The sequence below is a fragment of the Mobula birostris genome, chromosome 21 (genome assembly GCF_030028105.1).
Source record: "Mobula birostris isolate sMobBir1 chromosome 21, sMobBir1.hap1, whole genome shotgun sequence".
In the NCBI taxonomy this organism is placed as follows: Eukaryota; Metazoa; Chordata; class Chondrichthyes; order Myliobatiformes; family Myliobatidae; genus Mobula; species Mobula birostris.
In genome coordinates this window covers 51,970,706-51,997,871 of record NC_092390.1, presented here as the reverse complement: position 1 = coordinate 51,997,871, position 27,166 = coordinate 51,970,706, and the positions used below count along the sequence as shown (strand labels likewise).

The following is a 27,166-nucleotide window of genomic DNA, read 5'->3' as shown; positions in this document are numbered from 1 at the left end:
AACTTAACTGGAGTCTCAAAATTCAATTATTCCTTCCATTTGTGACGGATACATAGTTTACATGGCAACCATTTGCTTCAGCCACATTTACCCTTAGTTTCAGGTGGATATCAATTCACACCTTTTGAATTGAAATGTGTCCTTCATCTCTTTTACAATGAAGCAAGTATTTTCTTCCACCCTTTTACTATCTTTTACTCTATCTTTTACCAAAGCTCATTGCTTTGGTGCTGTGCTTCTGACAGCCCTGTAGAATTTACAGCAGTCATTGCACAGACCAACATCTTGGAACTCTATGGTATAGTACGTTAGTGCCAAACAGATACTAAGCCGCTAATATAATTTTATAATTTGAAAATGTAGTAATTAATTGAATTAACAGTATTAATGGCAGAAATATAAGCATGGACTTTAATGCCTCATTTCGTGCTTTTCAGCATCCATATAACGTAGATTTTAGATAGAGTAGACCCCAGTTGAATAGATTATGAGGACACTCAGTCCTTGTTTATTGTCATTTAGAAATGCATGCATTAAAAAATGACACAATGTTCCCCCAGAAAGATATCACAGAAACACAGGACAAACCAAGACTAGAACTGACAAAACCACATAATTATAACATATAGTTACAACAGTGCAAAGCAATACTGTAATTTGATAAAGAGCAGACCATGGGCATGATAAAAAAAAAGTCTCAAGTCCCGATAGCCTCATCATCTCATGCAGACTGTAGAAAGGAGAAACTCTCTCTGTCAGGAACCTCCAAGTGCCGCAAACTTGCCAATGCATTGGAAGCACCCGACCACAGCCGACTCTGAGTCCGTCCGAAAACTTTGAGCCTCCGACCAGCCCTCCAACACCGATCACTGAACACCATCTCTGCCGAGTGCTTCGACTCTGCCCCGGCCGCCGAGCAACAAGCAAAGCTGAGGACTCGGGGCCTTCCCCTCCGGAGATTCTGGATCACACAGTAGCAACGGCAGTGAAGCAGTGCATTTCAGAAGTTTCACCAGATGTTCCTCTGTGCTCTCACGTCTGTCTCCATCAAATCAGGATTGTGCACGGCACCCTACTTGACAGATAACAGATATCATTCACCGGAGTGGCCGCTGCAAGCTGCATCGCGTCGCCATCTTCTCCTTTAGAATAGGCCATTGGTTAATCAGGGCAGCATTTATTTGGAACAACTTTTAAGGAGCAAAATATAAATCAAGAAAATAGCTGGGGTTTTCTTCATTTATTTGGGACACTATGCCGCTTAATTGGGACAGGAGACTATTGCTGAACAGTTTCTAACTACCATCAATCGTGTGCGCTTGCATGGCTGTTAGACACTACACCGTGCTTAGAGTGATCAGTTTTTAAATTGTGCCATTTGCATGCGTTTGTGTTCAAAAAGCACTGATTTTTGTTCAACATAGCTGCTGAGAAATAAGTAGTAAGATAATTCAGAACCGTTTTGCTCGCAGTGGTTTCAAGCATTCAGGCTTGGAGATGCCAGCAATGGCTGGAGTGAAATTGGATCAATTTCACTACTTCAATTAGTAAGGTACTATGAAGTATTGACAATCGTTTTGAATGTTACAGTGCAAATGAAGATTTGGAGGATGCAATTGTCGACAGCATTGTGTGACGACACTACGTGTCTGTGCAGGTTTTGTTCATATACAGTCAAAAGAACGTGATGCAGTTGAATTCCTCCATTGATAAATATTAAGAGCTAGTACACAGTTTTACAGTACTGCAGTGATATTGGTAGTGTTACTAATTTGATCTGTATTTATTTAAATACATAAATTATTACTCAGTTAAACAGTAGTTTGTCTTTTTTATACCTTTTACCTATATCCATTGGCTAATTGGTGCAGCCGCTTAATTGGACCAAAATATATTGGTCCCAATATGTCCCAATTAACTAGAATACACTGTATTTTGATAACAAGTTGAAGAGTAATAAAGAAACAAAACAAGATCCTAAGATTGATTTAACAAGGAGCATAATAAGAAAGCATGGAGGTGATGTTAAGAACAGAGAACAGTAATTCAGCCCACAATGCTGTGCCATCCTTTTAATCTACTCCAAAATTAATCTAACCTTTTTGTTTGACATGGCCCTCTAGTTTTCCTTCTTCCTTATTCCTATCTAAGAGTCTCTTAAATATCCCTAATGTATCTGCCTCTACCACGTACCAACTACTCTCTATTTAAAAAAGCCCATCTCTGACATGCTTTCCTATACTTTCCTCCAATCATCTTGAAAATATGCCCTGTCATATTAGCCATTTCTGACCTGGGAAAAAGTCTCTGGCTGTTCACTCAATCATCCTATACACCTTTGTCAAATCATCCCTCATCCTCCTTTGCTTCAAAGAGAAAAGCCCCAACTTGCTCAACCTATCTTCATAAAACATGCTCTCTATTCCAGGCAGCATCCTAGTAAATCTCCTCTGCACCCTCTCCAAAAGGTTCCACATCATTTCTATAATGAAGGGACCAGAACTGAACACACTATTTCAAGTGTGATCTAACCTGTGCTTTATAGAGCTACTAGATAATCTTATTGCTCTTGGACTCAATCACCCAACTATTGAAGGCTAACACACCATATGTTTTCTTAACTACCCTATCAACTTGCATGGCAACTTTGAGTGATCTATGGATATGGACCCCAAGATCCTTCTATTCCTCTACACTGCTAAGAATCCTGCCATTAATCCTGTACTCTGCCTTCAATTTTGACCTTCCAAAGTGTATCACTTCACATTTCACCCAATTGAACTTCATCTGCCACTTCTCAGTCCAGTTCTGCATCCTTACAATGTCCTGTTGAAACCTTCAACCTTCTACACTACCCCCAACACCACCAATCTTTGTGTCATCTGCAAACCTACCAATCCAATCTTCCACTACCTCATCCAAGTCATTTATAAACTTAACAAACAGCAGCAGTGTCAGAACTGATTCCTGCAGAACATCACTAATCATGAACCTCTAGGCAGAATACGCCCCATCTACTACCACTTTATGTCTTCTGTAGGCAAGCTAATTCTGAAACCACGCAACCAAGGTCCCTTGAATCCTATGCCTCATGACTTTCTGAATGAGCTTACCATGGGGAACTTTTTCAAATACCTTACTAAATATATACCACATCCACTGCTATATCTTTATACGTTTGTTTTGTCACTTCTTCAAAGAATTTAATCCGGCTCATGAGGCACAACCTCCCCCTCATAAGCCATACTAACTATTCCTAATCAGAATGTGCTTCTTGAAATGCTTGTAAATCCTGTGTCTAAAAAATAACCTCCCATCATGGATTTAAAACTCACTGGATTATAATTCTCAGGATTATCCCAGGTGGGAGGAGGCGATAGCAGTGCGCCGTGCGCGCGCTGCTCTCCAGTGAAAATGATATCATATCCATTAAATAGGGGCCGTGGACAATTCTGATTTGATGGAGACAGACGTGAAAGCACAGAGAAACATCTGGAGAAATTTCTGAAACGCCAGTTCGCTGCCATTGTTACTGCGCAATCGAGAATCTTCCGAAGGGAAGGCCTCAAAATCGCCGGCTTTGCCTACTGCTGGCGACCGAGACTGAGGTGGAATCGTTCGGATAGAGATGGTGCTTGGTACTCGGTGTCGGAGGGCTGATCGGAGGCTCGAAGTTTTCGGACGACTCAGAGTCGGACTGTGGTCGGGCATGGCAGGGAGAGTTTTCTTCCTTCTCCTGTCTGTGTGAGGTGTGGGACTTTTGAGAAATTTTGAACTCTTTTACTGTGCCATGGACTGTTCTTCATCAAGTTATGGTATTGTTGCATTGTTGTAACTATATGTTATAATTACGTGGTTTTGTTAGTTTTTTCAGTCTTGGTCTGTCCTGTGTTTTGTGATATCACACCGGAGGAATATTGTATCATTTCTTAATGCATGCATTACTAAATGACAATAAAAGAGGACTGCGTGTCCTCATAATCTAATCTAATCTATTATCTTTCTTGAAGAAAGGAATAACATTTGCCACCTTGCAATCATCTGGTATCACTCCTGTGGCCAGTGAGAATACGAAACTCATTACCAAAGGTGCAGCAATCTCTTCCTTCATTTCTTGTAGTAACCTATTGTATATCTGTCCAGCCTCAGGGACTAATGTTTCTAAAAAGTTCCAGCGTACCCTCTTCAAAATTCAAAATATTCTAGTGTATCAGTCTGTTTTACGTTGTCCTCACAAACGTCAAGGTTCCTCTCCTGGGTGAATACTGAAGCAAAGTATTCATTAAGGACATCCCTACCTCCTCCGACTACAGTTACATGTTTTCTCTTTTATCCCTTACAGGCCCTACTCTAGTTATCCTCTTGTTCTTCACAAACAAGTTGAACACCGTACAGTTTTACCTTAATCCTATTGCCAAGGCCTTCTCACGTGCCCTTCTAGCTCTTCTAATTATAATCTTAAGCTCCTACCTGGTTACCTTGTAACTCTCTAGAGCCCTGTCTAATCCTTGCTTCCTAAACCTTATGCATGCTCCTTTTTCCCTCTTGACTAGATATTCCACATCTCTTGTCAACCATGTTTCCCTTCACCCTACCATCCTTACCCTGCCTCAGTGGGACAAACCCATCCAGAGCCACAGACAAATGCTCCCTAAACAACTTCCATGTTTCCATTGTGTATTTCTCTGAGTACATCTGTTCCCAGTTTAAATTCCCAAATTCCTGCCTAAGAGCATCATAATTCACCCTCCCCCAATTAAACACTTTCCCATTCCTTGTATTTCTATCCCTGCCCAAAGCTATGGTAAGGGTCAGGGAGTTATAGTCACTGCCTCCAAAATGCTCACCCACCAAAAGATCTGTCATCTGAAGAGTCTCTATGCCTAGTACCAGGTTGATATAAGATATTGGATGGCATGGATGCGTAGTGCTTAGCACAACGCTTTGCAGTACCAATGACCCGGGTTCATTCCCCACCGCTGACTAAGGAATTTGTACATTCTCCCTGAGACTGTATGGGCTCTCTGGGTTCTCTGGTTTCCGTCCACAGTCCAAAGATGTGGCAGTTAGTTGGTTAATTGGTCATTGTAAATTGTTCCGTAACTAGGTTAGGGTTATGGAACCCTATTTAGCGCTGTATCTCAATAAATAAATAAAAATTCTTTCGATCATATTTGTGGAATTGTGCTGAATTAACGCAGAATTTGGATCACTGATGATAGCACAGAAAACATTGACAAGAATAGCAACAGAATTGAGTGGCTACGAATTTCAGGAATCTTTTAACAGTTTGGGGTGTTTTTGTTTTTCCTGATGAATAGACAGACAGTGAACCTACACCTACACCTACACCGAAGACAGTAAATCTGATAGAATTCTAAAATTTGTGTTTAGGATATTGGAAAGGGGATCAGTCAAGTAGGCTGCTTAGTCCTGGAGGCATCTGTAGTATTGGAGCTGCATTCATGCAGAGAAGTAGAGATTATTTCATCACACTTTTGTTGTGCCTCAGAGATGGTGGAAAGGATTTGTGCTGTTCGGAGGGGAGTCACTCATAACAGGATACCCAACACCTGACCTGCTCTTGTAATCACGGTTTTTTTTGCACTGGTTTTGTTGAATTTCCAATCAATGCGCAGGATATTAATGGTGAAGGGTTCAATGGTGGCAATTTCAATTAACTAACCTTTCCAGTTTGTGCCAGAACCCTAGAGTAAGAACAAATAACACTTTGGATGCTCAATTTGCGCAGTGGGAAAAGGTTGAACATTCAGATTAGTGAATTTTCATGGTGAGAAAGGGGTTTGGGGAAATTACCTCTGTTTTTCCTTCCACCGGTGCTGCTTGATCTTCTGGATGTTTCCCACTTTCAACGTTTTTGTTTCAAATTTCCAGCATCTGCAGGTTTCTTGTGGCTTTTCAAACCAAGTATTTTTTTCTGATGTAGGTCAGTTTCTCTCTTTCCACAGGTGCTTCTTGATCTACTGGTTATTTCCAGCATTCCCCTTCAATAGTTCAATACTTCCATTTAATATCAGAAAATGTATCCAATATATAATGTGAAACTCTTACTCTCCGCAGACATCCTCAAAACAGAAGGAAAAACCCCAAAGAATGAATGACAGAAAAAAAAACATAAGAACTCCAAAGCCTCCTGCCCCCTGCCATGAACAGGCAACAGCAAGCCTCCTCTACATTATTGAGACCAATAGTAAATAGGGGTCCACTTCATCGAGCACCTCTACTCCATCTGCCAAAAGAAGAATTTCCTGGTTTCCAAAAATTGAGATTCTGATTCTTATTCCCATTCTAAAATGTTTGTCCATGGCCTCCTCTTGTGCCACGATGAGGCCACTCTCAGGGTGGAGGAGCAGCACCTTATACTCCATCTGCGTAGTCTCCAACCTGAATATCAATTACTCCTTCTGGTAAAATAAAATTCCCTCTCCCTCCTTCTTCTATTCCTCGCTCTGGCCTCTTACCTCTTCTCACCTGATTATCACCTCCCCCTGGGTCCCCTCCTCCTTTCCTTTTTCCTATGGCCCACTCTCCTCTCCTATCAGATTGCTTCTTCTCCAGCCCTTAATCTTTCCTACCCACTATGGCTCATCTATCACCTTCCAGCTATCCTCCTTTCCCTCTGCCACTTTTTTATTCTGGCCTTTTCCCCCTTTATTCCCCCTGGAGACTGCACACCCAGAGGCTGCCTTCATTGTTGCCGGTGACCTTAATCGAGCGTTGTTGGCGAAAGTCTCTCTGAAGTTATGTCAGCACATCCAGGTGAGCACTCGGGGAGTTAACACACTTGACTACTGCTACACTCCCTTCCACAATGCTTACAAAGCTCTCCATCGACCAGCTTTTGGAAAAACAGATCACTCTTCGATCCTGTTTCTGCCGACGTACAAGCAGAGGCTGAAACATGAGGCGGCCATAGTTAAAGCCGTCCACTGTTGGTCCAACAAATTAGCCTCCATGCTGCAGGACTGCTTCAGTGACATCGACTGGAATGTCTTCCATGATGAGGATTTCTTCAAGTTCACTGATGGAGTCACGTGCTTCATCCGGAATTGCATCAACGATGTTGTCCGCCCTGAAGTCTGTCAGGGTCTTCCCAAACCAGAAACCCTGGATCGATAGTTACGTGTGAGCAGCATTTACTGCGCGACATAGAGCTTAGATCATTGGCGATCAATGAGAACTCAAGAAAACCAGCTATGATCTGCGCAAAGCTATCAAGGCTGCGAAACAACGATACAGGGACAAGACTGAGTCAAGATTCACAACGAATAGCACATGTGACTTGTAGCGAGGGCTGCATACTGTCGCAGAATTCAAAGCCAAGCGTTGTGGTGCCGCCAATATTGCAGCCTCTTTCCCAGATGAGATCAATCGCTTTCATACTCGGTTCGATGTTGCTAGCTTTGAGCCTCCGAGGAAAGCCACCTGGTCATCTCTGAGGCTGAGGTACGCAGATGTTTCCAACGAGTGGACAGTGGCAAGGCTGCGGGACTGGACGGCATCTCAGGGTGAGTACCTAGGATATGTGCAGTACAACTGGTAGGTATGTTTATAGACATTCTTAATCTCTCCCTTCCCAGTGTGGAGTTCTCTCCTGCTTCAAGTTATCCACCATTGTCCCTGTACCAAAAATGACCAAGGTAACATGCCTGAACAACTGGCGTCCGGTCGCAGTCACCTCAATAATAAGCAAATGTTTTGAGAGGCTGGTCAAGGATTACATCTGCAGTGTGCTACCACCCAAAATGGACCCCCTACAATTCGCCTACTGACACAACTGGTCAACAGACAACGCATTAGCCACTGCTCTACATACCATCCTTACATATCTGTAGAAGAAGTCACGTTATTGTGTGCAGTTCTGGTCACCTAACTATAGGAAGGATATCAGTAAGATTGAAAGAGTGCAGAGAAGATTTACTTGGATGTTGCCAGGTCTTCAGGAGTTGAATTACAGGGAAAGATTGAACAGGTTAGGACTTTATTCCTTGGAGTGTAGAAGAAGAATGAGGGGGGATTTGATAGGGGTTTACAAAGTTATGAGGGGTATAGACAGAGTAAATGGTAGTAGGCTCTTTCCACTTAGATTAGGAGAGATAAATACGAGAGGATATGCCTTTAGGGTGAAAAGGGAAAGGTTTAGGGGGAACATTAGGGGAAACTTCTTCACTTAGAGAGTGGTGGGAGTGTGGAACGAGCTGCCATCTGACGTCGTAAATGCGGGCTCACTCTTATGTTTTAAGAATAAATTGGATAGATACATGGATGGGAGAGGTCTGGAGGGTTATGGACTGGGTGCAGGTCAATGGGACTAGCAGAATAAAGTTTTGGCACAGACTAGAAAGGCCAAATGGCCTGTTTTCTGTGCTGTAGTGTTCTTTGGGTCGATAAAGGATGCTTATGTGAGAATGCTGTTCTTGGGCTACAGTTCAGTATTCAACACCATAGTTCCACCCAGTCTCAACAAGAAGCTCAGAGACCTTGGCCTTGACCCTGTCTTTTGTAGCTGGATCCTGGACTTCCTGTCAGATTGCCAGCAGGTTGTAAGAGTGGGTTCCCTCACCTCCAACTCTCTGACTCTTAATACAGGAGTCCTTCTGGACTGCGTGCTAAGTCCCCTCCTTTACTCACTGTATACCCATGACTGTATCGCCACCCACAGCTCCAATCTGCTAATTAAATTTGCCGACGGCACTATATTGATTGACTTTATCCCAAGCAATAAAGAGGTGGCCTACAGGGAAGAAATCATCTCTCTGACACAGTGGTGTCAAGAAAACAACCTCTCCCCCAATGTCGCAAGAGCAAAGGATTACAGGAGGAATGGAGATAGGATAACCCCTATTGACATCAATGGATTTGGGATTGAGAGAGTAAACAGCTTCAAGTTCCTCAGCATCCACATCACCAAGGACCTCATGTGGTCTGTGCACACCAGCTGTGTGGTGAAAAAGGCACAACAGCGCCTCTTTCACCTCAGACGTTTGAGGAAATTTGGTATGGGCCCCCAAATCCTAAGAACTTTCTACAGGGGCATAATTGAGAGCATCCTGACTGGCTGCATCACTGCCTGGTATGGGAGCTGTACCTCCCTTAATCACAGGACTCTGCAGAGAGTGGTGTGGACAGCCCAGCCCACCTGTGGTTGTGAACTTCCCATGAATCAGGACATTTACAAGGACAGGTGTGTAAAAAGGGCCCGAAGGATCACTGGGGACCCAAGCCATCCCAACCACAATCTATTCCAGCTGCTACCATCCGGGAAGCAGTACCGCAGCATAAAAGCCAGGGCCAACAGGGTCCGGGATAGCCTCTTCCACCAGGCCATCAGACTGATGAACTCACGCTGATTTGAGTGTACTCTATATTACATTTACTGTTCTATTTATTATAAATTACTATGATTGCACATTGCACATTTAGATGGAGATATAACGTAAAGATTTTTACTCCTCATGTATGTGAAGGATGTAAGAAATAAAGTCAATTCAATTTTGCAGTCCTGAAGAAGGTTGATTCAGTTCCATAGATGCTCCCTAACCTGCTGAGTTCCTCAAGTACTTTGTGTGCGATTCTTTACTTGCTGTCAGCTGACACCAATTTATATCATCTATTATTTCTTGCTCTCCATATTATCAGATTCTTTTGTTCTCAGTTGTCACCTTCTTTGTAACTGAAAACATTCCTCCTTTCTGAATTTTCTATTTCTAATGGAAGGTCATCAACATTTCTTTCTTTCATTTTCTACAAATGCTGCTTGATCTGCTGACTAGGTTTTGTTTCATCTAAGATTTTCAACAGCTGTCACTTGTTGTTTTCTTGTGATATTTATTTTTCCTGCAGTCAATCAAGTAATCTCATGTCTCAGCATGATCATAGACAATGAAGAAAAATAAGGATAATATATACTGTAGGTAGAAAGAAAATAAAAGATCATTAAAATAATACTGTACTAATCAGACAAATGTGTTAGCAGATCTGGACTTGCATCTAATTGCTGGTTATCATTATCTGGACATGCCTTACAGTGCTATATTTACATGCGTAAGTTATGTTTTGGGGAGGAGCTCTCCAATGTAAATCTAAAACTCAGGGTAGTGGAGGACTAAAAGATGGGTGACGTTGTGTCTCTGCTCTGTCTGAAGAAAGTCTTTTTCTGTATCTCTCTCTAGTAGCTCTACTTAGCCTCTTATCCCCTCACATAACTTATTCCTTAACAAATCACCTACAGTTAAATAACCACACAAAAATGCTGGATGAACTCAGCAGGTCAAGTAGCATCAATGGAAGTGAATAAACAATTGACGATTTGGGCTGAGACCTATCTTAAGAACTGGAAAGGAAGGGGGAAGACACCAGAATAAAAAGGTGGAGGGAGGGGAAGAAGGCTAGCTGGAAGGTGATAGGTAAAGCCAAGTGGGTAGGAAAGGTAAGGAGCTAGAGTGGAAGGAGTCTGATAGGAGAGGAGAGTAGACCATAGGAGAAAGGGAAGGAGGAGGAGACCCAGGGATAGGCAGGTGAGAAGAACATGAAAATGTTGCCTTTCTCTTGGTGACCTCAGCAAGGTGGGCATTAAGGGGAGTTATCGAGCAGTTACTAATTTCAGGTGAAATCTTTAATAAATATCCAGAAAAGTGTTGCTTGGATCTTAAAGAAATCTTCTAATGTGTTTCAATATCTCTCTTTGTGTTTCAGTTGCTTTCTTCACACCCTCCAGCAGTAGCTGGGGGGCATTCCTTTTAGTGGTGAGTGTCCCCATTAGTAGCATTTGAAATCGGCATTGCTATCTTTGCTTCAAGTAGTTGGCCACTGTCGGAGCATAGTATTAGTTGAAGGTTTAAATGTTAATATGGAAAATTACATGTTCAGTAATTTTTTTAAAGATTTACCTTTTACCTTCCCTTCCTCTAACTGAAACAAGCTGGACAAAAACAGGACAGCTATGGACAGATATTGCTAATGCTCAGTGTTGGTCTGGCAGAATCAATGACTGTTCTGGTGCTCCACCACTGAGCTTATTCTCAGCTTTCTATGGGAGAGTAACCTTGAATGATAGTGCCTCTTGTGTGCTTGAGAAAAGGAAATTAAGGGGTGGATCTCTGAACATCCCTGAAGGGTCTTGGCTCGAAACGTTGACTTTTATTCATTTTCACAGATACTGTCTAACCTGCTGAGTTCCTTCACCATTTTTTGTGTGTTACCAATGGTAGATTCAGAATTAGAAGCAGATTTATTATCACGGTCTTATATAAAGAGAGTTTTTTTGCAGCAACTGTACTATACAAAAATGTAAAATTACGATAAATTATAAAGTAAGTAAATAGTGCAAAGAAGGAAGAATGAGGTAGTGTTCCTGAGTTCATGGACTGTTTGTAAATCTGATGATGGAGAGGAAGATTTTCAGGCTTGTATATAGTGACATATAGTATATACTTTAATAATAAATTTACCTTGAACTTTGAACTTTGAAGAAGCTGTTCCTGACTAGTTGAATGTGGATCTTCAGGCTCCTGTACCTCCTCCCTGATGGTAGTAATGAGAAGAGGGAATGTCTAAGTGGGTGAGGGTCAGTAATGATGGATGCCGGTTACTTGAAGATATCCTTGATGGTGGAGAGGGCTGTGCCTGTGATGGAGCTGGCTGAGTTATCAATCATTTGCAGTCTATTGCGATCCTGTGCATTGGTGCCTCCATACCAGGCTGATGTAATCAGTCAATGCTCTATATTGTAACATCTATGTTACACTGAATGTCTAGGGCTGTTGGTAATGTTGATGCCAGCTGTACAATGCATAGAAAATAGATTTTCCCTTAGAGCAGAGGGTAGAACTCTGGTGCTCCACTGCATGGGAATGTATGAACGTAATTCTTCATAGTCAATAGTAACTGGGGATGACATTACCTTTTCATACGTTCATTGCCTCCAAATCAATACACCCATTAGGACTTGATGTTTGCTTTAATATACAAGACATTCAGGTGCCATGATTGAAGAGCTTTTGAAGAATGAATCTCACATAACAGTCCATCATGGGTAAAGCCCTCCTATTATTGAGCACATCTACATGAAACATTGTCACAGGAAATCAGCATCCATCATCCAAGACCCCCACCACTCAAGACATGCTCTCTTCTCACTGCTGCCTTCAGGAAGAAGGTACAGGAGCCTCAGGACTCACACCACCAGGTTCAGGAATAGTTATTACCCCTCAGTAATCAGGCTCTTGAACCAAAGGGGACAACTTCACTCAACTTCAGATGGCCCGTCATTGAAATGTTCCCACAACCAATGAACTCACTTTCAAGAACTTGTTATCTCATGTTCTCAATATTTGGTGTTTATTTATTTATTGTTGTTATTTATTTCTCTTTGTATTTGCAGAGGTTGCATCTTTTGCTCACTGGTTAATCACCCAAGTTGGTGTGGTCTTTCATTGATTCTATTATGGTTATTATTCTATTATGTACTAATTGAGTATGCCCACAAGAAAGTGAATCTCAGGGCTGTATATGGTGACGTAAAGTCTGAAGTTGCTGGACTTCCAAAGCAACACACACAAATGCTGGTGGAAGTCAGAAGGTCAGGCAGCATCTATGGAAATGAATAGAAAGCTGATGTTTCGTGTTGAGACCCTTCTTCAGAACTCATTCCTCTGCCCTCAAGAAGGGTCTCGGCCCAAAACGTTGACCATCTATTCACTTTCATAGATGCTGCCTTACCTGATGAGTTCCTCCAGCATTTTGTGTGTGTTGCTTTGGTGGTATATATGTACTTTGATAATAAATTTACTTTGAACTGTTATATCTCTGCCACTCACCCTTCTGCCAAAACCAATATTGAATTCGGAACCTAACAACTCACTTAAAACACTTGTTGACCTCTATCTGAAGATGTGAATACTTGCAGCTTCCATTCAATACTTATCATGCACCTAGAATTAGCTGAAGATATACTGATGATTCTCTTCATCTCCCAAGAACTTTGGTTGTAGTTGATGACGTGGATTTTTGTCAGAGTATGAAATGATAATGAAAAGAATTGGTGCCTACAGTATACAATCACACAGGATGATGCAGGCCATGAAACCACTGTGCCACACGTGACAGACAGAGCATTAAACTCACACATGGCATGTGGAATCAGATCCATAGTTTCTATAATTTCTCAAAATGTTTTCCCTAGCTCTGTAAAAAACACTAGTAGAACTTGTAACAAAGACAGAACCAAAATTATTTCTATAAAATATCTCAAAAAAAGTCAGTATCATCAGTTAGACAGTGAACTGTCAAATAACATTGCAGGCTAGACTGTTCTCAATGTACTTTGGAGATGATGTATCTCAGCAAAAAAGGGAAATGAATATTCAAAATTTGTCCTTCATAGTATCTATTTTTGCAAAATGGGGGATAAACAGTTCTATATATCAGGACTCAAATCATTTTGATATTTTTCTGTAATGAATTGCTGCTTTAAAACCTATTATATTACATATACATAGACTGTAATAGGTTTTTATTCCATTCCATTTTCTGTTACTTAATACAGTACTTTGGCAGAAAAGGATCATTTCAGCCTGTTTTACATTTGGATGTAAAAGTCAAATAGTACTTCACATTTTAAACTTAATTATATCAGCTAGTAGAACCATAAAGGATTGTAGCCGCTATTTTAATACAATGAATATTTATGTATCTGCACATCCTAATATATATTATAAATCATTGTGAAGCCAGTTAATCATGAAACTATCAGTTAATCATGATGATCTGCTTCATATGAAAGACCTTATAATGTACGGAGCAAAAATTATAATGGACAAAATTTAATTCAATTTGCGACAACACTGCTAAATAACGTTAATATCACATTGTGAATAAGTGTCACTAGTTAGCACTAGAAATGTGTGCTTATACCCATATACACAAACACACAGCGAGACAGACACACAAAGTACTTAGTTACCAATTCATCAACAGTGCTGCAAAATTTTTGTACTACATTGTGTGTGTCTATGGATAAGGCAAGAACGAAGAATTCTGATCATATTAAGCTATGGTTCTTCTTCTGAACTGTGATTGATTGCAGCCTGTAATTTCCCTTAAGAATGTATTTTTGGGCTGAGTGAATGATCGGGCATCTCTGCGATCTTCTGGGGGTGGGGAGGGGTTTCAGCATAGAATACATCTATGGCCATCACTGGGGTTGTACACTGTGTCGATTCCTAGTGACGGAATAGAAACCTGTGGTGGAATCTATTACTCCATGCCGATATTAAAGTGTTGAGCATGATTAAAATTGACTGGGACAAGAGTGGAAAATGAACGGCTGTTCAGTGCTTTCTGCATGCATTGGACTGGTCTCCCTCTCACTGCTTCCAGTGGAAGGTGCAGGAGTCTCGGGTTTCACCCTGCAGGGTTCAATCGCCTTGACGCCTCGTGGCTTATGGTTGTGGACTCACTTTTGACTGTGGTTTGATGTTTGATGTTGTCACTGCTCAACTTGCTTCACTATTTGCGCGAGTTAATCGAAGCACTTCAGTGCAGGACTGGATCCATTGCTGTGGTCTGAAGCCATCAACACAGCACTGAACTGACTTGGTGGCTGTGGCCATGGTTATCAGCTCCTGGACTGGCTTTACTCCCCTCAGTGCCTGTAACTGTGGACTCACTTTTGGGGACTGTATGGTTTGATGTTTAATGTTTTGTGTGTTATTTGTTCACCTTTTGCTGTTTGTTCTTTTTCTCGCACATCTGATGGTCTTGTTGAGTTGTGGTTTTCTTTAAACAGGTGCTATGGTGCTTCTTTGTTTTGTGGCTGTCTGCAAGAAGATGAACTATACATAGTTTGATCATAAATGTACTTTGAAATATTTTTGAAATCTAACTTTCCGACAATTTGTTTTGGATTCTTGGCATCCATCAACATTGCTTTACATTGGGTACTGCTGCTTTCATTCCCAATTCCCCACTTGTGATATTCATTTAGAATCTCAGAACCTAAGTGAGATTGGTGCATCCAGAGGATTGTGAGCTAGAAATTAGAACCATGATTACTGGTCTCTGGAGATCGCTGATAATAATTAAGAGGTGATTTTTTTGTCTTCCTCCCCTGTTTTTGTTCAATGATTCAATAGCTCAATGGTACCATTTAATATCAGAGAATGTATATAGTATACAATCTGAAATTCTTATTCCTTGCAGACATCCACAAAACAGAAGAGAACCTCTAAGAATGAATAACAGTATATAACATATGAGGCCCTTAATAAGATGAGAGCCCACGGAATTGTAGTGAAAGATATTGAAATGGGCGGAGCATTAGCTGATAAGCAGAAAGCAAAGGGTGGGAATAAAGAGATCCTATTCTGATTGGTTGCCAGTTACTAGTGGTGTTCTGCAGGGGTCGGTGTTGGGGCCACTTCTTTTTACGATGTATATCGATGATTTGGATTATGGATTAAAAGGTTTTGTGGCTAAATTTGCGGATGACACCAAGATAGGTGGAGGAGCAGGAAATGTTGAAGAAATGGAAAGGTTGCAGAGAGACTTAGTTAGCTTAGGAGAGTGGGCAAAGAAATGGCAGATGAGATACAACGTTGACAAATGTACGGTTGTACATTTCGGAAGAAGAAATAATCGGGCAGATTATTATTTAGATGGGGAGAAAATTCAAAAATCGGAAGTGCAAGGGGACTTGGGGGTCCTCGTGCAGGATACCCTGAAGGTTAACCACCAAGTTGGATTGGCGGTAAGGAAAGTGAACGCTATGTTGGCATTCATTTCAAGAGGGATAGTGTATAAGAGTAAGGAGGTGTTGATGAGGCTCTAAGGGGCATTAGTGGGACCTCATTTGGAATACTGTGTGCAGTTTTGGGCCCCCTGTCTTAGAAAAGATGTACTGATGTTGGAGAGAGTTCAGAGAAGATTTACGAGGATGATTCCTGGAATGCAGGGGCTAGCATATGAGGAGCGTTTATCGGCTCTTGGATTGTATTCATTAGAGTATAGAAGAATGAGAGGGGATCTCATAGAAACATTTCAAATGTTGAAAGGGTTGGACAGAGTAGATGTGGAAAGGTTGTTTCCCTTGGTGGGTGAGTCCAGGTCAAGAGGCCATAGTCTTAGAATTTGAGGGTACCCAGTTAGAACAGAGATGAGGAGAAATTTTTTTAGCCAGAGTGTTGTGGATTTGTGGAATTCGTTGCCACATACAGCTGTGGAGGCCCGATCATTGAGGGTATTTAAGAAGGAGGAGATTGACAGGTATCTAGTTAGTCAGGGTATCAAGGGATATGGGGAAAAAGCCGGAAATTGGAACTAGATGGGTGAATAGTTTAGCTCATGGGGGAGCTGCGGAGCAGACTCAATGGGCCAAATAGCCTACTTCTGCTCCTTTGTCTTGTGATCTTGTGAAAAGTATTTGAACCTCCTCCCCTGCCCATGCATAAACAGCAGCAAAGCATCAACCCTCCCCCTTCCTCACCCCCACTTACTTCAGCAGGAAGCCTCAGCACCCACTGCCCACTAAACAAGCAATAACAAAGCCCCTAAAGAGAGAACATGATTGCAGTCCAACAAAAACTATTGTTCACGCTACAATTTGACATGCCACAGGCTCTCTCACTCACTCAGAGAACTGTCACCTTTTCCACAGCGAGAGGGGAGACCAACAAAACAAACAGTCACTATTACAATGTTACAGTCTGCCGTGTAGCTTTTGTTCTGAGTTTCTCCAACTCGAGAATTGACCCCACCATCGAGAGAAGGAGAGAGAAGAAATGATCGTCTGAGTGCAGAGAGGCCTCTGACAGATGCATGCAATCTGGTTCAGGTCCATGCAATCTCAGTGCCTGTCAACTGTTCATCAACTTGGGTGCAGTCCGACATCTATGTGAAACTGGCAAAAATGTTGAACCCATTCCTACACTGATGCCTGCAAAACAGAGGCAAACCAGGAGGAGAGCCAATATATAGATTATAAACCCAAGAAATTCTGCAGATGCTAGAAATCCAGAGTAACACATAAAATACTGGAAGAACTCAGCAGGTCATGCAGACTGAATGGAAAGGAATAAGGAGTCAATATTTCTGACTGAGACCCTTCATTTGGATTAGGGTCTTGGTCCAAAATATCAACAATTATGAGTAAATGAAATACTAGTAAGTATAAAATACTGTATAAAATAATAGATATGATAACACTTCTCACACCCTTCTGCTCATTGAGGAATTCAGCTATATGATGGCTGGCCTGGAGAACCTTCGAAGTCCTTGGGATTGATTGTGTTTCTGGTTTGAGGAGAAATTCATTCAGCTTGTTCTCTACTCCTACTTAGTTAATTAAAAAAGCCCCCATTTCTTTCCTAATCTACACATACCAGTCAGCTATAACACTAAAGCTGGCCATTTTTCTTAATGATAGATGAATAGGTAAATCTTTGCATCACCACCTGAACTGATCTAGTTTGCTTCTGAAAGCCAGTTATCAGATCACCTTCCTTTATATTTTACATCTGCATGATTCAAGGCTTCACTGGAATCAAGACATGATGTTTTACTTGTCTTCCTGACCAACGTGCCTGCTCACTATGAGGACTGTGACTAGACAACTCTATTTTAAGTTAAAGGGTGTATTTTTAATTCCTCCTTTGCACTTCACCCTTTGGAGTTGTCAGTTTACCAAACTCACATGGTCATGCCATTGAGCAGTGTGGTAGTATCATTTCAAGGGAGAAGAAAGTTCTAATTTAAACATTTTGACAGAGATAATGTTTATTCTTTCCAGCTGTTGTCTGAACATATAAAGGATCACATATTTTAGTATTAGTGTAATGGAACAGAGCACAACAATCAAATGTGATATGATGCTGATCCACAGGTGAATGTCTATATTCATTCCCCAGTCCCACATTTAATTCCACCAACTTGGGCTTTGCTGTAGTGCTTCCTCCTTGTGTGGAGTAACCTCCTTATGACTGGCCCACTGATGTATCATTTGCTTGGGCTCTCAGATAATTGTTTTCCAATCAGAGGTCAACGGAGGAATAGGAGGGAGGTTCAAGGTCTACAAAACAATGCAGCTCTTGGTTAGAGTCAGTCCTTTGCAACCCTAGAGCCTGTGTTTCTTGAACCCAGTCAGCTTGAGGTGACAGGGTGAGCTTAGCAATAGCTATATCCTCATAAAGATTAGTTGGAGCAGCATTTGGGGAAGTAAATAGGAGCCCAAATTTGGATTAATGCATTTCTGAGGTAACTGTGTAATGGACAGAGCCAATGTGAACATGTCTTACAAAGGCAAACAACAGGAATTCTGCAGATGCTGGAAATTCAAGCAACACACATCAAAGTTGCTGGTGAACGAAGCAGACCAAGCAGCATCTGTAGGAAGAGATGCAGTCGACGTTTCAGGCCGAGACCCTTCATCAGGAGTAACTGAAGGAAGAGTGAATAAGGGATTTGAAAGTTGGAGGGGGAGGGGAAGATCCAAAATGATAGGAGAAGACAGGAGGGGGAGGGATAGAGCCAAGAGCTGGACAGGTGATAGGCAAAAGGGGATACGAGAGGATCATGGGACAGGAGGTCTGGGAAGAGAGACAAGGGGGGGGGGACCCAGAGGATGGGCAAGAGGTATATTCAGAGGGACAGAGGGAGAAAAAGGAGAGTGAGAGAAAGAAGGTGTGCATAAAAATTAAGTAACAGATGGGGTACGAGGGGGAGGTGGGGCCTTAGCGGAAGTTAGAGAAGTCGATGTTCATGCCATCAGGTTGGAGGCTACCCAGACGGAATATAAGCTGTTGTTCCCAGACAGAATATAAGGTGTTCTTCCAGGTGAGGCAACACTTCACCTGTGAGTCGACTGGGGTGATATACTGCGTCCGGTGCTCCCGATGTGGCCTTTTATATATTGGCGAGACCCGACGCAGACTGGGAGACCGCTTTGCTGAACAACTACGCTCTGTCCGCCAGAGAAAGCAGGATCTCTCAGTGGCCACACATTTTAATTCCACATCCCATTCCCATTCTGACATGTCTATCCACGGCCTCCTCTACTGTAAAGATGAAGCCACACTCAGGTTGGAGGAACAGCACCTTATATTCCGTCTGGGTAGCCTCCAACCTGATGGCATGAACATCGACTTCTCTAACTTCCGCTAAGGCCCCACCTCTCCCTCATACCCCATCTGTTACTTATTTTTATGCACGCATTCTTTCTCTCACTCTCCTTTTTCTCCCTCTGTCCCACTGAATATACCTCTTGCCCATCCTCTGGGTCCCCCCCCCCCCCGTCTTTCTTCCCGGACCTCCTGTCCCATGATCCTCTCGTATCCCCTTTTGCCTATCACCTGTCCAGCTCTTGGCTCTATCCCTCCCCCTCCTGTCTTCTCCTATCATTTTGTATCTCCCCCTCCCCCTCCAACTTTCAAATCCCTTACTCACTCTTCCTTCAGTTAGTCCTGATGAAGGGTCTCAGCCTGAAACATCGACTGCACCTCTTCCTACAGATGCTGCTTGGCCTGCTACGTTCACCAGCAACTTTGATGTGTGTTGCATGTCTTACAAAGGGTTTTTTTCTTACTTGTGATGTTAACTAGGGAACAATCCTCATAATAGACTATCCATACTAATATGAGTCTTCAGTAAAGATTTCTTCAGAGCACACTCTTTGGCTCCCTGTCTTATGAGATCTTTGAAGGGATAAAGTTTGGATGACCCCTTTATAATCTGTTGCAGGCTGTGTAGGCTCAATAAACTTTACTGAGTCCTAGAACAGGGAAGCAGAACTCATCTGTCCTGGATAGGTCATCATATTCTTGACCCACTATTCATCCTCTCCTGTAATTCCCATAGCTGTCTCCAAATGGTTCCAGCATCGAATGTGTTTACCATAGCAACCCCTGAAGCATATCCTACTCCTGCTAACTCCAAGATTCCATGCTTCTTCCTTGTAGTATCTCTATAAATGGCAACCTCGACATGTTTTTCTAATAAGTGTTTTAAAAAGAATCTGGGCACCATGCATGGATCTGTATCTTAGTTTGGTTTGAGATGTCTTGGACATGCATTGGTATGTTCAATACAAACAGGATGGATTCTTGGGTTTCATCCAATACCAACCCCTTCAATTGAGTGCAACTCGTTATACATTATAGGATAGTAGCAGTGGTCATAGTAGTGGATGTGGGTTGGAAGTTTTTTTAAAACCATAAATGTTTCAGGTCTATGACATATTTCTCCCTTAAATATAATATGCATTGATGGTTTTAATGCCCCAGGGTTTTCTCACATTTTACAATTAAGAAGGAATCACCTTTTGGGTATGTGTTATCAGAGACATCATTAGGTTCCTTATGGTTGTTATAGCCAGGGGTGGTACTAGGGACAAGCTCCCAATGGTGTGCACCTCAAATACCCTCTGACAAGTCCAGCTTCTGGCCTTCACCTGTGACTTAGCTACTAAGCTTGGTGGAGTTGTTTCTACTGACGAGAGAAGGAGCAAAAGTGGGTTACTGGTGCTCTAAAACCAGTCACTTCTGGCTGTGGTTGGCAGCTCATCTTGGAGAAAGAAAACTCTGATCTCAAACCTCCGCTGCCTTGCAGCTACACCCACTCATGGGTAAGGCTTTGTGTGTAAACCCCAAGGGAACAATCTGGAGCTGGATTCCCTAAGGCAGTCCTACATTGAGTTCAATGCTGACTGGAAAATCCTGTGACGCTGCTGGTTCCAAACTGTATCGGTCTCTGCCGTTCCTTTGGGTTCATCAGTTGTGTGGAGGAGGGGAGCTTGCTACATGGGCATCCACTTGCTCTCTATATTGTACTGCCCAGGCTTGCATATCTAAACAGCTAAGACACAATATCCATGGTCAACTCTGACCAACGGAGACCCTCACCTTACCTCACATCAGTGAATGAAAAATTGTATTCACTGGAGCAGATAGATAGCCCCAAGCTATTTCACTTTGCGGTAATTAATGAACTCCCCTAACGTTGGATCAGCTATTCACGTGTAATTTCCGTTGCATTGGGTGATATGGAATATTGAAACTCAAGTACCTTTCAGTTGAGCAGTTGTACTATAAGCTGTTTCAATTATTCTTCCCTTTACAATTTCCATTAGCTCTGAAAAGGTACAAATATAAGACTCTCTATGAGTTGTGTGTTCTTTTTGTGCTCTTCTCTTCTATACTATCTGATAGTATATTGCCTTGCCTAAGTCATTCTGTATGCATTCCAAAATAGTACTGCTGGGATCATGCCAATCAGAAACAGATGCCATGTTCTGACACACATAGTTTATCTGTAAAACAAAATAATATTTGCTCTTATTTTCAGCAAAATACCTTATTCATGCCACATATATTTTCTTAAATGCAGACGAACTGAAGCTGTCCCTGAATCAAGACTGAAAATCTGTTGAATTGCCCATCTGCAAGGATTTCAGCCATTTACAGAGGGTGGTTTTCGGTAATGTACCCGTATTTTCCCACCACTGGCACGTTTTGGAAAATGGAGTAATGGCGGTGGGTCTGTTCCTGGGGTTGTTACAATTAGTTATCTTTTGTAAAGGTGGTTCACCCATTATGGGCAGATTGTTTAAATTGTATTGTACCTGGGATTGTCAAACACCCCTTGAGTGAGTGTGAAGGTGTAAAAAGCTTGATCTGTTTTTTCAGCAGGTTACTCCTCCTATCAATTAGGCCTGAAGCTTGGGGATAGTAGGGAATATCCAATAGTCAATACATACCATTGTCAGATGCCCATTATCGTACATTATGTCCTGAAAAGTGAGACTCATTATTAGATGGTATTTCAGTTGGTTTGCCATAACAAGCTATTAGTTGTTGAAGGCAGTACAGGATCTTAGCAGAAGGGGCAGCCACCAAAAGCCCTGAATATGTGTCAAAAATGGTTACAAGGTAATGTATCTCTGTTGTGGACTGATGTAGTCTAGATACCATATGTCTGCAGGGCAACTTCTCAGTTTGAAGTGTGAGTTTGAAGTGTAAATTGTAGGCCATTTTATTAATGGACTGGATTATTTACTTGTTGACATATATCATATTGGGACATATTCTCAAACTCTTTTTTTATCCCACTCCACAGTACCCTGGATCCTCAAGTGCTCTGAAGTGTGGGGTGCCCAGGCACACAGGGGCCACTGTTCTTTTCTTGATGGTGCTCGCAATCTTACCTGTCACTTTACAATATTGTTATGTGCTGCCATCTCAGTCGTATCTTTCATATGCTAAACAGTAATGTTCACACGTTGCACTTTCTCCCATATTTCTTGCCAAATGGACTTGCTCTAGAGCAGTTTTCCCACAATATTGGAACTGTTCCCTTTCCACTTCAGAGGCCAGACAGCTATGCCATTGGAGACAGCCAAGGAGTCAGTGTAGATTTGTGTTTCAGTGACTTCTTCCAGTGCCAGTTGAGGTGCATCTAGCTCCGTCTGTTGGCTAAAGCCTTCAGAATCTTGTGTCTGTAAATTAGTCTGTGTATCAGGGTTAAAAGTTGTCACGGTCCTGATCGTTAATTCCCTATCTTTCTCCTAATTTCCTTTGATTGTGCCACGGTTCTGACTGTTAATTTCCCATTTGCTTCTAATTCTCTTTGATGATGACATACCTGGTTTCCGTCAAGACCTGCGGCATAAGAACCCCGGCGTTACAACCACTAAGTCACCAGATCGTTGGTTTTGCATGTGCGGTAATTAATGTTTCCCGGCCACTTAGGATCGTGTGTTCTAAGTTTTGCTCCAGTTTCAAGGTTTGCCTATGAAACTCCATCTCTCTGTGTCAAGGCTCCGCGTCAAGATCCTACAACATTCAACATCCTGCCGTTCAACATGCACATCTGCGTAAGCATCCTGATTCAGTCTCCGTGCCTGGGTCCTGCACCTGGGTCGTTTCATTCGCTCACTGCAACAGAATGATCTGGCCACAATGGACCCAGCGGACGTGAATACCCTGCAACAAGCCCTTGCCGGCCAGGGCTCCTTACTGGGTCTGCATGATCAACTTCTCCGGGATGTCACGGAGAACCTCCATTCCCTGTCTGCTAACGTAACGAAGGTCGGTGACCAGGTGGACCGTGTATCCGCTCATTTTACCCCATCCACTCCTGGAACTCTGTCTAACCAGCCCAGACAGCCTGTAGTGGCAACCCCCTACGTATCAGCAACACACCTGCTAAGAGAGCCGCACGTACCTGAACCAGAACACTATGCTGGGGATTTGGGAAAGTGCTGGGCCTTCCTTCTGCAATGTTCCTTGGTGTTCGAACAGCAGTCATCCACGTACTCCACGGATAAGTCAAAGATAGCTTATACAATGGGATTGTTGTGAGGAAGTGCCTTAGCGTGGGCTACAGCTGTTTGGGATAATTAACTGGATATCTGCTCTTCTTTCCCCACCTTTATCGCGGAAATGAGAAAGATCTTTGACCACCCCATCCATGGTAAAGATGCCACTAAGCATCTACTCTCTCTCCATCAGTGCTCACACAGTGTTGCTGAATATTTTGTGGCGTTCCGGATGTTAGCTGCTGACTCAGGGTGGAACGATGAGGCACTCTAAGGGGTATTTCGGAATGGTCTCAGCGACATGGTGAAAGATGAGTTGGCAGCACGAGATGACACCAACAGCCTGGATTCCTTGATCTCCCTAGCCACCAGGTTGGACAATCATCTTCGAGAATGCCATAGGGAAAGAACTGGTCATCCACCACCTTTGGCCACTTCACGGCACTCATTACCGTCTCCCACCAGCACAAGCCTCTCTTCTCCTGCTCCTAGAATAGTTCCCAGCCCGGCCATTTCCACCGCCCCGGGAGAGGAACCCACGCAGCTGGGACGGAACCATCTTTCTCCCACAGGGAGACTCCAGAGATTGAGAGCGGGGGAGTGTCTCTATTGCGGCCAGTCCAGCCACTTCCGTGCTACCTGTTCCCTTCGGCCAAAAGCGAAGGCTCACCAGTAGAACGGGAGACCCTGGTGAGCCAGACAACATTCCCTTCCGTCCCCCGAACCTGGATGCAGATCCAAGCTACTTTACATTACAACCAACAGTCCCTGCCTCTGTCAGTGCTGGTGGACTCTGGCACCGAGGGAAACCTTTTGGCTGAAAACATAGCTTCCCGGGCCAGAATTCCTCAGGAGCCATTGAGTACTCCTCTGGAAGCCTGGGCACTGGACGGTAGACTTCTGGCTCGAGTCACACACTGCACACCACCCGTCTCTTATTCTCTCCGGGAACCATTGGGACCAGGTATGATTTAACCTAATTTCTTCTCTTCAAGCTCTTTTAGTTCTTGGGTACCTCTGTTAAGCTGCCATAATCCCCACATTGACTGGTCCACCGGGAAAATAGTCAGCTAGAGTCCGTTCTGTCACCCCACTTGTCTACAATTGGCCCTTTCCCCAGTGGAAGTCACAGCAACCTCGTCTGCTGCTGAAACCCCCGACTTATCCAAGGTTCCAGCAGAGTATCACAATAGAATAGTACAGCACAGTACAGGCCCTTTGGCCCACAATGTTGTGCCAACCCTCAAACCCTGCCACCCTTATAAACCCCCACCTTAAGTTCCTCCATATACCTGTCTAGTAGTCTCTTAAATTTCACTAGTGTATCTGCCTCCACCACTGACTCAGGCAGTGCATTTCATGCACCAACCACTCTCTGAGTAAAAAACCTTCCTTTAATATCCCCCTTGAACTTCCCACCCCTTACCTTAAAGCCATGTCCTCTTGTATTGAGCAGTGGTGCCCTGGGGAAGAAGCGCTGGCTGTCCACTCTATCTATTCCTCTTAATATCTTGTACAGCTCTATCATGTCTCCTCTCATCCTCCTTCTCTCCAAAGAGTCACAACCCTCCAATCCGAATGTACTCCCTCCACCACGACCCTCTGCCTTCTGCAGGCAAGCCAATTCTGAATCCACCTGGCCAAACTTCCCTGGATCCCATGCCTTCTAACTTTCTGAGTATGCCTACCGTGTGGAACCTTGTCAAATGCCTTACTAAAATCCATGTAGATCACATCCACTGCACTACCCTCATCTATATGCCTGGTCACCTCCTCAAAGAACTCTATCAGGCTTGTTAGACATGATCTGCCCTTCACAAAGCCATGCTGACTGTCCCTGATCAGACATTTCCCTGCAAAAACATCACACCCGCAAGTTCTAGCCTTATAGCCTCATAATTTGCCCTTCCCAATTAAAAATTTTCCTGTCCTCTCTGATTCTGTCCTTTTCCATGATAACGCTAAAGGCCAGGGAGCGGTGGTCACTGTCCGCCAGATGCTCACCCACTGAGAGATCTGTGAACTGACCCCGTTTGTTACCGAATACTAGATCTAGTATGGCATTCCCCCTAGTTGGCCTGTCAACATATTGTGACAGGAATCCATCCTGGACACACTTAACAAACTCTGCCCCATCCAAACCGTTGGAACTAATCAGGTGCCAATCAATATTAGGGAAGTTAAAGTCACCCATGATAACAACCCTGTTATTTTTGCACCTTTCCAAAATCTGCCTCCCAATCTGCTCCTCTGTATCTCTGCTGCTACCAGGGGGCCTATAGAATACTCCCAATAGAGTAACTGCTCCCTTCCTGTTCCTGACTCCCACCCAAACTGACTCAAAAGAGGATCCTGCTACATTACCCACCCTTTCTGTAGCTGGAATAGTATCCCTGACCAGTAATGCCACCCCTCCTCCCCTTCCCCCTCCTCTCTATCCCTTTTAAAGCACTGAAATCCAGGAATATTGAGAATCCATTCCTGCCCTGGTGCTGGCCAAGTCTCTGTAATGGCCACTACATCATAATTCCATGTATGTATCCAAGCTGTCAGTTCATCACCTTTGTTCCTGATGCTTCTTGCTTTGAAGTACACGCACTTTAGCCCTTCTACCTTACTACCTTTACACTCTTTATTCTGCTTCTCTTACCTCAAAACCTCTCTATATATTAGATCTGGCTTTACTCCATGCACCTCTTTCACTGCTCTATTGCTCCGGGTCCCATACCCCTTGCAAATTAGTTTAAACCCTCCTGAGCCATCCTAGCAAACCTACTTGCAAGTATATTGCTCCCCCTCAAGTTCAGGTCTAACCCATCCAATCTGTACAGGTCCCACCTTCCGCAGAAGAGATCCCAATGATCCAAAAATCTAAAACCCTGCCCCTGCACCAACTCCTCAGCCACGCATTCACCTGCCATCTCCTCCAATTCTTACCATCACTGTCACGTAGCACTGGCAGTAATCCTGAGAATGCCACCCTTGAGGTCCTGTTCTTCAGCCTTCTGCCTAGTTCCCGAAACTCACACTTCAGGACCTCATCCCTCTTCCTGCCTGTGTCGTTGGTCCCAACATGTATCACGACTTCTGGTTGCTTTCCCTCTCATACCAGGATGTCATGCACCCGGTCAGAGTCATCCCGGACCCTGGCACCCGGGAGGCAACAAACCATGCGGGTGTCCTTCTCACATCCACAAAACCCCCGCCAAAACAGTATCCAGGACGGTAAACATTATTTGGGGAATGGCTGCGGAGTGCTCTGCACTACCTGTCTACTCACCTTCGCTGTCCCCCCTCTGACTGTCACCCAACGACCTGCTTCCGGCTGCCTAGGTGTGACTACCTCCCTGTAGCTCTCATCTATGACTGCCTCATTCTCCGTTATGATTCGAAGGTCATCCAGCTGCTGCTCCAGATTCCTTACACAGTCTTCCAGATCACCCAGCCGCATGCACTTCTGGCAGATGTGACTCTGCGGGAGAGGGGAGTTCCCCCAAGACTGCCACATCTCACATGAGAGGCACATCACTGTCTCAGGAAGCATTGTAAAGACTAACTGGGAACAAGCTTGTCCTCTGCCTCTTCTCGTCGAAGCCTCTCAAGTCAAAGCCTCAAAGCTCCACTCCTTCACTGGCCCACTCACTCACTGGCCGCGATCTGGGAGAAGTGTTTAGCAAACAACAGGCTCTTTCCCTGCCTCCACACCACCTTTACGATTGCGCAATTGACCTTCTCCCTGAAACCCCTCTACCCACCAGTCGGCTGTATAACTTGTCCCGGCCAGAAAGGGAAGCAATGGAGGCTTACATAAGTGACTCTCACGGTGGGCATTATCCGACC

The 27,166-nt window shown here is 43.4% G+C and overlaps 1 long non-coding RNA gene across 1 annotated transcript in view; it reads left to right on the top strand.

Annotated features, from left to right (window-relative positions):
- LOC140185973 (uncharacterized) overlaps positions 1-21,473 on the top strand; it is a 121,915-nt gene extending 100,442 nt beyond the window's left edge. The window contains exon 3 of the long non-coding RNA XR_011882758.1: positions 21,397-21,473. This is a non-coding gene — a long non-coding RNA (uncharacterized lncRNA). The remainder of the gene's footprint in view (positions 1-21,396) is intronic.
- The last annotated feature ends 5,693 nt before the right edge of the window (positions 21,474-27,166 follow it).